Source organism: Triplophysa rosa, linkage group LG20 (assembly GCF_024868665.1).
Source record: "Triplophysa rosa linkage group LG20, Trosa_1v2, whole genome shotgun sequence".
Taxonomy (NCBI): Eukaryota; Metazoa; Chordata; class Actinopteri; order Cypriniformes; family Nemacheilidae; genus Triplophysa; species Triplophysa rosa.
Window position 1 is genome coordinate 8,665,943 of NC_079909.1, and position 13,363 is coordinate 8,679,305.

General features: G+C 41.8%; 1 protein-coding gene across 1 annotated transcript in view; it reads left to right on the forward strand.

The window, feature by feature from the left end:
- Positions 1 to 262: 262 nt before the first annotated feature.
- The window catches only part of nlgn1 (neuroligin 1), a 233,480-nt gene continuing 220,379 nt past the window's right edge, over positions 263 to 13,363 (forward strand). Inside the window, exon 1 of the mRNA XM_057361845.1 lies at positions 263 to 726. The gene's annotated coding sequence lies outside the window, so the exon portion shown is untranslated. The remainder of the gene's footprint in view (positions 727 to 13,363) is intronic.

The window sequence follows — 13,363 nt, forward strand, 5'->3', positions numbered from 1 at the left end:
TGTTTATTTTATTTTATATATTATTTATTTATTTGTTTTAATTATTTAAAAAAATCGCACTTGTCTTAAGACGTTAGCCGTCCATTAAAAGTTAATCTTCGCCTTGCTATAGTTTAATGAGAGGTTAAAATGCACCTCGGCAAGACCTTAATGTATAATCTCAGTAATATAGTATCCATTAACCTATATTATCGCAGGCTTTTGCTTTATTAAACACCATCTGCGTCACTCCCTCACCTACGCACATCTTTCTGCAGAAGCTCCAGCAGGAAGGGGAGAAACATGCTTCGTGGTCGCTCATTTGAAACGCAAATTTGTATACAGTAATAGCTAACTCAAGGTGTCGTTTGTTTTGTCTCTTTACCAGCTACGGACCAGAGAAACGACAGTTGGTGATTGTAACGCCACATGCGTGCGACCCCCGCTCCACCGGGAAAAACAAGACTGCTGAAACTTCGGAAAGGAAACGTAGCGCCAAATGGTTTCAAGAGAGACTTGTCAATCGTCTTCAGACTCGCGCTGAGACCGTGAATTCGCCCTCGCTGTTGTTTCGCAGAAATCGTGACAAAACCTCCTCCGTTATCCCAGCTCATATGAATCAACATTAGCCTACGTGTGTATCGAAGTCGTGCACGTTTGGAATTTCCGCTGTACTTCTTCCAAATACTTGAAGGATTTAATGGGCCATCAATAGCCTATAACACGAAGACGAACAAAAGCTACAAGGTAGGTTCTTACCATAGATGCGTTTTATGTATTTTAAATGTCAAAACAGTGTTGAAGTGTAATAATGTTTTTTTTCTTCATTTTTTCAATACCATAATTTTATCACAATTGTTATGGATAAACTATGCTTACTATACTAAGACCATAGTAAATTTGTGGTTTACTATAAGTACCGCAATTAAACTGGTTTGTTTTTATACATTTCCGTCAGGGGTTGTCGCTGAATAATTTACTCAAAGCAGTAATGCCTGTATTCTTTGGACTTAATGTTTCATCAGCTGAGAATTCAACATTTTAGCACATCTCATGCTAAAATTGTTAAGTAAATGATTGTATGTATGCAGTGCATAGGCATTATCCTAATCTTTCGACGTACTCTCTACAGTTCTGACAACCCGATTCCGATGTGCTTCCACTAAAGCTAAAAAAAATACTATGTTTTCTGAGAGAAACACTCAGATTTCACTCGGATCTTATGTTTGATTCTTTACACGATTGCAGACTATTTTAACGGTTTAAAGCGTCGCACTGAATACTAACGATCGCTGTCCATGGTGCTGACGTAACGCAAACTCGGTGTAAAAGGAGCGGGAAATTTGGTCACTGACGTTTAGGCTTAAATACGTTTTTAAGACGATTCTTCTGTAGGTTGTGGCCAATAAACGAGTGAAGACCCTTCTCACAGTACACCTGTAAGTGTTTCTTAAGAGCTCTACTCCTGCAGATGGCAGTGTAAATCAGATATTTACGCTCAGTTTCACAAGTCGTCGTGAGAAGTTTCTGTCAGGACGCTTGTAAAGTGTAGCACATACATATACGTGCAGAACTGATTAGACTATATTAAATACTTATACCTAAGAATGCCTAAGCATTTTCTTTTCTCTTTAAACAAGATAATTGACATTTAGTATTAAATGCCTCAAATCTTTATCAATGTGACCATCATTATAACTCCTGTGCCCCCTAACTTGCGGTTTCAGTAATCAAAGCGTAATCTTCTGCAAGTTTATCCACATTTGGTTATAAGTACAGAAATATTTTTTTAAAACAGAACATCAGCAGCATTATATCAATTATCTCACAGTGAACAGCTGGGCTGCCTTAAAACCTCTTACTACCAGTCACTGGGTCAAACCGTCTGGCCACTATTGTGTCCCAGTTGCCTTCTGCATTACAAATCAAGCTTTGTCCACCAGACAGCGAAGAATACAGAGTTTTCTCATCATCTGTAGTGCGATAACTAGAGAGCTTATTGCCTTTGGTTGCGTGTGTTTATGTGTGAAGGAACGTAAAACAGAGTGAGACATAGGCCTATGTATTGTAAGTATATGTATCCGGTAACATAAAGAGCAAATGGAAGTTGGAAATGTCAACCATTCACTTTTGATCTTTCAAACTTTGAAAAGAATAAAAATTACCCAATGCTGGGTTATTTCAACCCAACTGCGGGATTGTTTCCACTCATGGTTGGGTAAAACAACCCAGCAATTGGGTTAAAAATAACCCAGCATTGGGTAATTTTAACCCAGCAGTGTGTTCTGTCCAATATTTCCCCAGAATGTGTCAAAAACAACCCAGCATTTTTTTAGAATACTGTATTTAATCATTTTAAAAGTACAGTATTTATCCAATTTCCTAGAAAAATGAGAATTTGGACAGACATACAAGGTTTCAGAAGGACAGCGATGATATGACTAATGAACAGAGCTGTAAACTAATCAAGCAACATGAATTAGCATTTAAAATACATATATGCATGTGTGGGTGTATGACATGGGCTAAACACTATTACCTGTGCTGTTAAATGGATAAATAATTCATAAATTCTGCAGTGCTGACAATTTAAATTTATGAATACAGTAAAGCTTTGTTGATCTTTTGGAAAGCAGGGTGTGAAAGTTCAGTGGGTTGTGATAAAATAGAGGCAGTGGACCTGTATGCAGGAGTTATTGGGGCAAGAAGTGGTTATAGCGTTTATTTAATAGTGGACCTTGAAAACACGTCATGTATGCATTCATGATTACTACTTCACTAAAAGAGTAATGTGATGGTCCTTTTAAGAGATTGGTACTTTTTAGCCCAGCCACTGTCGGGAGTATCAAGAGATGCTGTTGCAGGCTAGTTGGCAGGGTTAGCAAATCGCCCAAGGCAAAGCACACAAATCTGAACAGCAGCTTGTTTGTCTTGGAAAGGGTCACTGCATCTCATCTCGGTTGAACAACAATTACATTCCCAGTAAAGAACGCAGAATGCTGATTACAACACATCCGTTTATTACAGAGACATGCACACGTATCCAGGGCATCTTCCTATTTGTATGTGAACTCTCTTCCTAGTCATTAAGAAGATCCGGACAGAAGTTTTGTGAGGGACATGGTAGGCGAATGTGTTTCTAAGAGACAAGGCTGGAGTGTGAATGTCATCTTTCCGGTCTCTCTTTCTCTCATAGTGGCATGAAAGTGTCCAACCCACTCACCATGGCTGACTAATAGTGAGTGGCTGCCAGTCTGTTGGACAGGTTGTGCCCAGTTACTGAAACATTTAATAGCTCATATTCCTTTTCTCTGTGACTGCCCACACAGCACATGTTATAGATCTCATATCAGCTCTGTTGCTGGTAAATACAAGCAAGTGAACACAAATGACCAGGAATGACGACCGTTAGACGTTAGCGTACTTGAAAGGATGTGTTTTGTGGCGTTTTTCTTGGATTGTGACATATCGTTTGATTATTGCCCTTTCAGTCGTTTTGAGACCTGTGGTTTAGGAATAAGTGCTGAAAGCACACAGGGGATATTTAACATGGTCATCACAAATTGATTTCTTCCTAGAACTGAGCAGCGTCTCGCTTTTTGTAGATCTTTGGCTTTGTTGGTTCAGCTGCTTCTCTCCATGGTCCACTGGGGGCCAGTTGTGAAGGTACTTCGGTGGGTAAATGGAGTGCATTGGGCGCAAAAATGTTGACAGTTTTAGTCGTGGAATTCATCACATGGTTAGTACAAAGCGAATCTAATGGGACTTCCTTGTTTGAACATCTTTATTTGCAGCTAAAAAGATACACATTGAAGATCAAGATATATTAAATTTGATATTTTTTGGTCGATGTACAGTACAACTATATTGTTATCAGATCAGTTTTAATTAAAGTACACACACACACACACACACACGCACACACGCACACACAATGAGACCTTCAGTCTTTTTTATTTGCTTGTGATAGAAATCAGGAGAGACAAGCTAAATAAAGGTGTCCTGTTTTTCATGTCTTATCAACACAATCTTGTTGCAACTCATAACTATTTAACAAGGTGGCTAATATGAATACAGTGGCTTGCAAAAGTATTCATCCCCCTTCATTTTATTCACATTTTGTTATGCTGCTGCCTTATCTTAAACTACTTTAAATGATTATTTTTTTACATTAATCTACACTCCATGCACAATAATGACAAAACAAAAAACGTACTCGGTTACTAATGTAACCTCGGTTCCCTGAGATACGGGAACGAGTACTGCGTAGCAGGACGCTATGGGGAAAACTCCTTTTTCTCTGATGACTGAAGCTTTACAATAACGCAGTGAATACTTCATGGCCATTGGTGCGTGCAAAGTAAAACTTTGAGCCAATGGCAGCGAAGCTGCACGGACCTATGGCGATGGTGCCCGCCAAAATGGGCGGGGCTTATGGCTATATAAGCAGACACATCACTGTAGGGTCCTCAGGTTACTTCGACTGAAGCGACGACCATATACAGCTTGTAAGCACGGCCAGGAACGCAGTACTCGTTCCCATATCTCAGGGAACCGAGGTTACGTAGGTACGTTCCCTATCGATAAGTTCCCCAACTCCGTGCGCAGAACGTGTGAATTCGCACTCTGGACTCGGGTGGTGATCATCCCGCGGAAACGCAGGGGTCTGCGAGAGCGAACTGGAGTGAATATCCTCAAGATATTATTCCCATTACCCAATCCGATACCCCGGGGATGGCCCGCCAGGCCTCGGCCCATATGGCAAGGGGTTAAATGCATTGGGGAGGTATGCCGCCTTTCGGGGACTTGACTCCTGTGGAGAGTGGAAGAGGAAGGTTGCTCTTTTTCTGACAATGTTTGTGTTTTATATAAGTGCCCGCTATAACAGCGGTGGGTTGTGCGGGTGTTAGAACAGACCCGGTATTCACATTGTGGATCAAAAACACATTTTCGCCAGCACCTGGAACAGAACGGGGTGTTTGGGCGAACAAAAGAGCCTTCTTTGAAGGAGGTCCAGCAGCAGCGAGACACGGTCCCTTCCTCTTCCTTTCCTCGGTCTCAGGATGGTGCCTGAGGCGCAGGGTCCAGCGTGATCTTTGGCCAGGGTCCCTGACGCTGAGGGTGGGGGAAACGTCTCCCGGAGCGAGATCGTTGAAGCGTCTCAGCTCCTGTTACCTTCTGGGCAGCGGGGGGCATGGCCTTCACCGGCTGCTGAGACGGCGCTGGCTTGGGGCGATCCGACGCAGGTCTGGACCTGGGTCTCTTGGGCAGGAAGTGCTTCATGGCCTGCAAAGGTTTCTGCGCTGCGGTGAAGCTTTCCGCAAAACCCTCCACTGCTGGTCCGAAGAGGCCGGCAGCAGATATTGGAGCATCGAGGAAGGGGACCGTGTCTGCTTCCTTGATCTCTGTGAGCGTCAGCCACAGATGGCGCTCGAGCACCACGAGACTGGCCATCGATCTGCCTATCGCCTGGGCCGTGGCCTTGGTGGCGCATAGGACGAGATCCGTCGCGCTCCGCAGTTCTTTGAAGGGCGCGATATCTGTACCGGACACGTCCATGCCCTGGAGGAGTTTGGCCTGGTACACTTGAAGCACTGCCATAGAATGCAATGCTGAAGCCGATAGGCCGGCGGACGAGAAAGCCGGCCAAGTCCAGTCCAGTGAGTCCAGTGAGGGCCGAGGTGGGCGCCCCAAAGTCCAGTGAGGGCCGAGGTGGTTTTGCACGGCTTAGAGGGATGGGCCGCTTTTGCCGTCCAACCGATGGCCGAGGGCGGACACAGATGTGCGGCCACCGACTCATCCAGGGGAGGCAGCTTCTCATATCCTTTTTCCTCTGTGCCGTCAACCGAGGTGAGAGCGGAGGAAGAAGAGGTTCGTAGATGGGCTGAGTAGGGAGCGTGCCATGACCTGGTGAGTTCATCGTGAACCTCCGGGAAGAACGGTGAAGTTCGCTGACGAGGGGCTTGGCGGCGCCCCGGCAGGAACCATTCGTCCAGGCGGCTGCAAGCGGGTTCCTCCGGAGAGGACCACTCTAAGCCCAGCTCCTCCACAGCCTTAGTAAGGACCCGAAAAAGCTCGGAATCCAGACCCGGCGCGGGTTCGCTGTGCTCTATAGACGGCAGGGGGGCGGGGTCGAAAACCGAGCCTGACAGCTCCTCCCCGTCTGAAGCCGCTAACGGCATGCTGTCGTCTTCCTCGAATTCGCTTCCGCCAAACGAGACCATGCCACCGGCAGACGCTGGTCGGCCTGGGAAAAACAAACGGGAGAATTTTCTCTCTCTGGAGAGGGCGAGGCACGCCGAGGGGACGTGAGCTCGTGCTTCCCCGAGCGCTTAGTTCCTCTACCCCGCTGCTTCGTCTCCGTAGAGTGAAGCGGGAGGGATCGAGAAGCAGATTCGCTCTCTGAGAAGAAAGCTATCCGCGAGCGCAGAGAGGAGAGACTCATGCTCTCGCAATGAGGGCATTCCGTCTCTCTGAGTGCGTCTTGAGCGTGGGAAACTCCCAAGCATGAGACGCACTCACTGTGACCATCAGCGGCGTGCAGGGATATCCCACACGAATGACAGTGGCGCGGCATTTGCAACAACGACGCAGGAAATCTGCTCAGGAAATTTGCTCTGGAAATTTGCTGTTTTAGAGCTTGCCGGATGGCGGCAGGGAACAGGAACCAGTGCTGCTGAGAAAACCAGCGAATTCGCTGAGCAGAGAGGTCCAGTCCGCTGCAATGCTTTTCCGACGGCGAAGCTATCAGTCCGAGTAGCGAGGTAGAAGTCGTCACTGAAGGAGAAGAAATCTGAGGACCCTACGGTGATGTGTCTGCTTATATAGCCATAAGCCCCGCCCATTTTGGCGGGCACCATCGCCATAGGTCCGTGCAGCTTCGCTGCCATTGGCTCAAAGTTTTACTTTGCAGCACCAATGGCCGTGAAGTATTCACTGCGTTATTGTAAAGCTTCAGTCATCGGAGAAAAATGAGTTTTCCCCATAGCGTCCTGCTACGCGACGAGTGATGTATCGATAGGGAATGATTTTTTGACAGACTTTGCAAATTTATTAAAAATAAAAAACAAAATAAGTACATTGCATAAGTATTCATACCCTAACTCAGAAAATGGTTATAGCGCCTTTACAGACTCAAATCTTTTTGGGTATGATGTGAAAAGCTTTACACATCTGCATTTGGCAATTTTCTGTCATTTTCTCCTCAGATCCTTTCATAACTCTGTCAGGTTGGATGGAGATCATCAGTAGACAGACATTTTCAGGTTTCTACAGAGATGTTCAGTTGGGTTCAAGCACTAGCTGGGCCACTCAAGGACATAGACAGAGTTGTCCATAAGCCACTCTTGCATTGTTTTAGTTGTGTGCTTAGGATCATTGTCATGTTGGAGAATGAACCTTCTGCCCTGTCCGAGGTTCTGAATGTTCTGGGCTAGGTTTTCATGATCATTATCTCCGTATTTTGTGTACAGTCCCTGAAGCTGAAAAACACCCCCACATCATGATGCTGTTTCCACTACACATTACTGTTAAGACGGTATTGTACAGGTGTTGAGCAGTGCTTGGCTTTCTCCAGACATGATGCATGAATCTGAGATTCATCAGACCAGAATATCTTGTTTCTGACAGTTTGAAAGATCGTTGAAGTACGTTTTTGTATATTTCAAGTTTTCATGTGTCTTCACTGAGCAAAGGATTGAGTCTGGGCAATAAGCCATAAAGCCCAGATTGGTGGAGTGTTGCAGTGATGTTTGTCCTTCTGTAAGTTTCTCCCATCTCCATATATGATCATGGAGCTCAACCAGAGTGATCATCAGCTTCTTGGTCACCGCTCTAACCAAGACCCTTCTCCATCGATGGCTCAGTTTGGACAGGAGGTCAGCTCAAGTAAGTGATCTGGTGGTTCCAAACCTCTTTCATTGAGGATAAATGGAGGCTACATGCTTCTGTGAACCTTCAATACAGCAGATTTTTTTCAGGAGTCTTCCACAGATGTGTGCCTTGATACAATCCTGTCTCAGAGCTCTACTGGCAGTTCTTTTGACCTCATGTCTTGGTTTTTACTTTGATATGCATTTTCAGCTGTTGCACCCTTTATAGAGAGGTATGTGCCGCTCCAAATCATACTTATTCAATTGAATTTGGCACAGGTTAACTCCACTCGAAGTGTACAAACATCAACAAGCAAATCTAATGCTTCTGAGCTAAATTTCAAGTGTCCCAGAAAAGGGTATGAATACTAATGCAATGTACTTATTTCAGTTTTTAATTTTTAATCAATTTGCAAAGTTGTCACAAACCTGTTTTTTTGTTTTGTCATTATTGTGGATGGAGTGTAGATTAATGTAAATTATTTTTAATTTAAAGTAGTTTAAGATAAGGCAGCAGCATAACAAAATGTGAATAAAATGAAGGGGGATGAATACTTTTGCAAGCCACTGTATGTACAATCTTTCTCATCCATTTTTGTACTATTCGCTTTTGCGACACTGACGGTTGGGTTAGGGATGCATCTTCAGTACTGTGTGTTTTCTATTAATCATATGTCTCAGGGTGGTTCCTATCGGCCATTTCAGACACGTGGGTTTTTTGTGTGAGATGTCACCGAGGCTCCATTTTGGAGATCTTGCTGCATATACATACTGGAGAAACAGAAGCAAACCAAGTCCATACGATACCGAAATAATATCACCAAAGATTTCAGGAAGTGTAATTTATATAATTTGTCATTCATTGACAACACAGATCCATACTACCTGGCCGCAAATAGTCGAGTACCCTGGCATTGCTGCCTCCAACCTCATTTTTGGATATTACTATCTGCTTTACGGTATAAAAACGTACATTTACTTATACTTAATTATATGTACTGTATTTGTCTACCATTTATTTGCACACAATTGTAAGTAATATACGTTATGTGAGTCTCTGACGTTACCAATAAACCTTACCCTGTTTGTTCAAGATTTTCTGTAATTCATCTGGCTGTCAAGTAATACTGATAACAATCAAAAACACATTTATGAAGATTCGATTGTACTACATACGTTTTTATTAAAGCAACACTGGGTTAAAAATCAGTTTTAAAATGCATAACAGAATGTGTTATTACATGCTGTCCGTAATCTTTCTTCCAAGTGGGAAACCTAAAAAATAATTCCAAGTGGATGAAGCTTTCGGCTGTTTCTCCTATCGTGTGTCTTAGTATTACAACATATTACACAACAATAACATATCATTTTATCTCTGAAATGAAGTGAAATTGAATGAAAAACATCTCGGCATTGACCTTACAAAGGGCGGCGATACCCATAATGCACTTTGATTCTCGTGAATGATTCGTCACCTGACAAAGACTGATTGTACGAATTAATACAAATCAGCCACCTTGTAAAATAGTTACGAATTCCCATGGGATCACGCAACTTATAAGCAGGTTCATCGAACGCGCGCGCTGGGCCGAAGTTAATTTCCGGTATGTTTATCAGTCTGGCTAGTGGCTAATAATATAACTATTTATATTTTAATCAATTTATATAAATCCCAATTTATATTCAGATTTATTGTATATTGTTTATTGTATGTTAATTTTATTAAATAAACAGTTTGTTGAATGGGTCGTGTAACTATGTCGCATTTAGGTTTAGCCAAGTAACGTTCTTCTGTTAACCCAAAATAATACTGGCTAGACATACTTTTAACTTACTAGCTAATGTAATTTACTTTGTTTCTTTTGATTGTTATCAGAAATAAATCAGAAGTAAAATCTACAGGGACTGTTTGGGCCTCAAAAGCATGCATGCGCAGTAACATTTGTATATGTTGTTGCTTTGAAACCGTCTATATAGTTATAAAAACCGTGAGCTCTCATCCGTCTCGTTTAAAGACTCATTTCTCCCAGTAAGCCCTTTGAATAAGATGACCATCGTCTATTTATTGACGGAGTTGTTTGGTTCTCAACCATGTGGATGATGGTGACATGGTGACCAGCTGGTGCTCATTACAAGTTGCAGACAGTCTGGATCAACTCCTCAATTGCCTGTGGGAATCTAGCCCTCTCCAAGGACAGAGGGAATTTACATGTTTGTGCACTGTAATTGGTGTCATATCTAATTATTGTGGTTTTGCTATTTGGATTTCATTTACTGTCTCTCCATAGACTCTAGAAGATTACAGTCCCACTAGTGTAGAAACACAGTTCTCTTCCGCTACTGCTGGCATGAAAGATTGCAATTAGCACATAACTAAGTTCACCATAAGCAGGGCTGAACAGCCCCTACTGAGCTCTGACTGACTTACATAACATTATTCTGGGGACATTCGAAAGCAGTGAACAAACCATCAGTTGAAATAGACTTTGTTTTAATCTAGATTTTTACATTTGCAAAGAAAATGAGAGACCTTTAAAGGGGCAGGTGCTCAAAGTATACAAGGGGCTCAAGGCTTTAAATAGGGCTGTGCTCAAATCAGCAATACTCTATATCGCGATGCATTCCTTGCTGATATGTGTATCAATATGGATGCTCCTGTTTTGATGCAGCAGCAAATGCCATGATGCAGAAAAGACCATTCTAATGTTTAAAAGTTTAAAAATACGTTGTTTGCACCTATTTATAAGTCTGATTAGAAACTGACGTGAATTAAGTTTTCCAAACCTTAAAGGGATAGTGCCCCCAAAAATTCTGTGATCATTTACTCACCCTCAGATTATTCCAAACCTGTATAAAGGTTTTTGTTCTGTTGAACACAACAGAAGATATTTGGAAGAATGTCATTAACCAAACAGATCTCATCCCCCATTTACTGCCATAGTTGGGAAAATAAATACTATGGGAGTCAATGGGCGATGAGATCTGTTTGGTTACTAACATTCTTCCAAATATCTTCCTTTGTGTTTAGCAGAACAAAGAAATGTATACAGGTTTGAAACAATCTGAAGGTGAGTAAATGAAGATATCATTTTCATTTTTGGGTGAACTGTCCCTTTAAGGTTTCCTCTCTGTTATGCAGAATAACAGCTGTTGTAGTTAACTGTGTAGGACATGGTCACCGTATCATGACATATTGTATTGTAAGATTGCAGGCAATATGCTTTAAAACACTGTGGGCTGACATAACTTACAAGGAGCAGCTGATGTTGAGGGGGCTGATGGGGATGTTGCTGCAGCAGTTGCTGTCTTTGCTGTTGTAGAAAAAATAGTTTTGTCATTTTAAAATATAATTTTGTTCTAACCCTCTCTGAATTTTTTACAGAAACAATAATATTGTTTTGCCTTGACAAAAGGCCACTTTCAGCATTAAGGGCCAAAGAGGCAGGTGCTCAAGCAAGAAGATCATTGTGCTGCCTGCAAGGAGTTAAAATATTGTAATGAAAAAAATCAGTGAATGCTTACCTTGGCTAAATAAAAAAATATCTAAATATATAATTTATCTATTTCTGTTTCTGTAGCTCAGTGGTATAGAGCATTAAACCTTGTGTTACCAGAGCAAAAGGTTGTGGGTTCGAATCCCAGGGAACACACATACAGTTCCGATCAGATGTGTAGCTTCAATGTACTCTAAGTTGCTTTGATTTTACAAAGATTATACAAAAATGTCCTTCCTAACACTTGTGACAAAGCCAGTAACATCATTCACAGGACATGTGAGAACTTGCTGCTGCTTAGTCATTGTTTGTTTGCATTCGTTCAGACAGTTTGATTATTGTGTTGTGAAAGTCTGTCGGTTGAAGTCCATTACGAAGGGACTGTCTTATAAACAGAGCAAATGTCAAACTTCTGTGAGACCAAAAACATTCTTCTGAAAGTTTAACTCCTGGTGAAAGGAAAAACAACATTTGGCTTATTGAAATATAAGTTTTCCATGTTGAAAATAAATTGAAACTAATAAAAAATGAATGGCTCATACACTGTGCATAAGACATAAGACATTGATGGGTTTAAATATATGCTATCATTTAAGCCATTGGTAGATGTTGCATATTTCATGAAATATTTTGCATTTTAAAGGTGGAAAATATGTATATACAAATGTTCAAATGGATGATTAACATTACATTTGATATATATTCTATAGTTCTTAACTAAAGAGCTGCTGATCAAACAGGAGAAATAACCATTGTTCGTTCAAAAATAACCATCACTAGTCAATCTAAACTTTTTATCTTAATGTTTCTTTAATGTTTAATGTTCTTTAAACAGTTTATAATCTCTTCTCGGACTGAGCATCAATCTGCCTTCAGTTTGCCTGTGAGGTTTCGCACAAATCACACAGCAAGCATTTATGTTTTTAGCCAACAAAAAGTAAAATAACAGTATCAAACATCTGCAAATTCTGCAAGCCATTTCTAAGATGTTAAAATCACAGAACTATTGGTCTTATTATCATCCTTCACTTAAAGTGTTCAGATTAAGTTTGTTGCTGTGGGGGAATGCAATAGCATGTATTGCTAGAGTGTTTGTGATTTATTTGCTCTTATAGGATGTTGACATTGATGTTGGTCTTAGCTGCCAAAAGGACAATGACGTTTGAACACAGCATCAAGTGCAGCTGCAGGGTTTTGGTCCCCGCAGACCCTTCCTCTGGATGTGTGTATGGGGGTCTGGGTGTGTTTGCTAGCTGCTGGCCTGTGACTGTATTGAAGGGACAATGAGAAATCTTGACCTATCTGCCTCGAATCCTTGCATTCCGTCAAGCAGACTGGCTCTTAAAAGCAGGACCGGCCACTACAGTAGATTAAACATGATGCTGCGGCAGTAATATGTTGCTGGGTGCACGTATACATGGCTCGTAGATCTTTTCACTTGACCACTGTCAAGGTCTTTGGCTTGTACACCACTGCAGATGTCAGGCACCCTGATGAGAAAATGGCAGTAGAATCATCACGATCATCATACTTATTTTCGTTTTATTCATGTAATTCAGTTTATTATGAAATGTATGTTTGTAATTTGTTTCTCAAAAAAGTCTAAACTCTATGGAGTTAAACTTTGCTCTTCTTGTTTGAGCAACCTGACCAGCCCGATTTCCACCCTCATTCCATTTTGCTGATTAATGTTTTTGCATTTTGTGGAAGTTTTCTCTAAAGTAGCGCAGCAAAGGTGGAGGCCACTTGTAGCAATAGGTAATGAAGAGTGTTATCATGTAGCTAAGCTTTTTAGCATAACTTATTTGTATAATGACCACTAATGGGCTTAGACTAAGAGCTAGGGGTTATCAGTCCAGTTAAGGAATGAGCTCAGAGCGGAAAATGTAATTATTTTAATTGTTTACTTTCCAGCCTCCTTTCCAGAGCAAAAAACCGAAGCACCAAGCATTAATCTGTGTTCTCTCAGCTGCTGCCGGCATGAACTCTTTCAGTCCTTGCTTTGAATTGTGTTCTTGC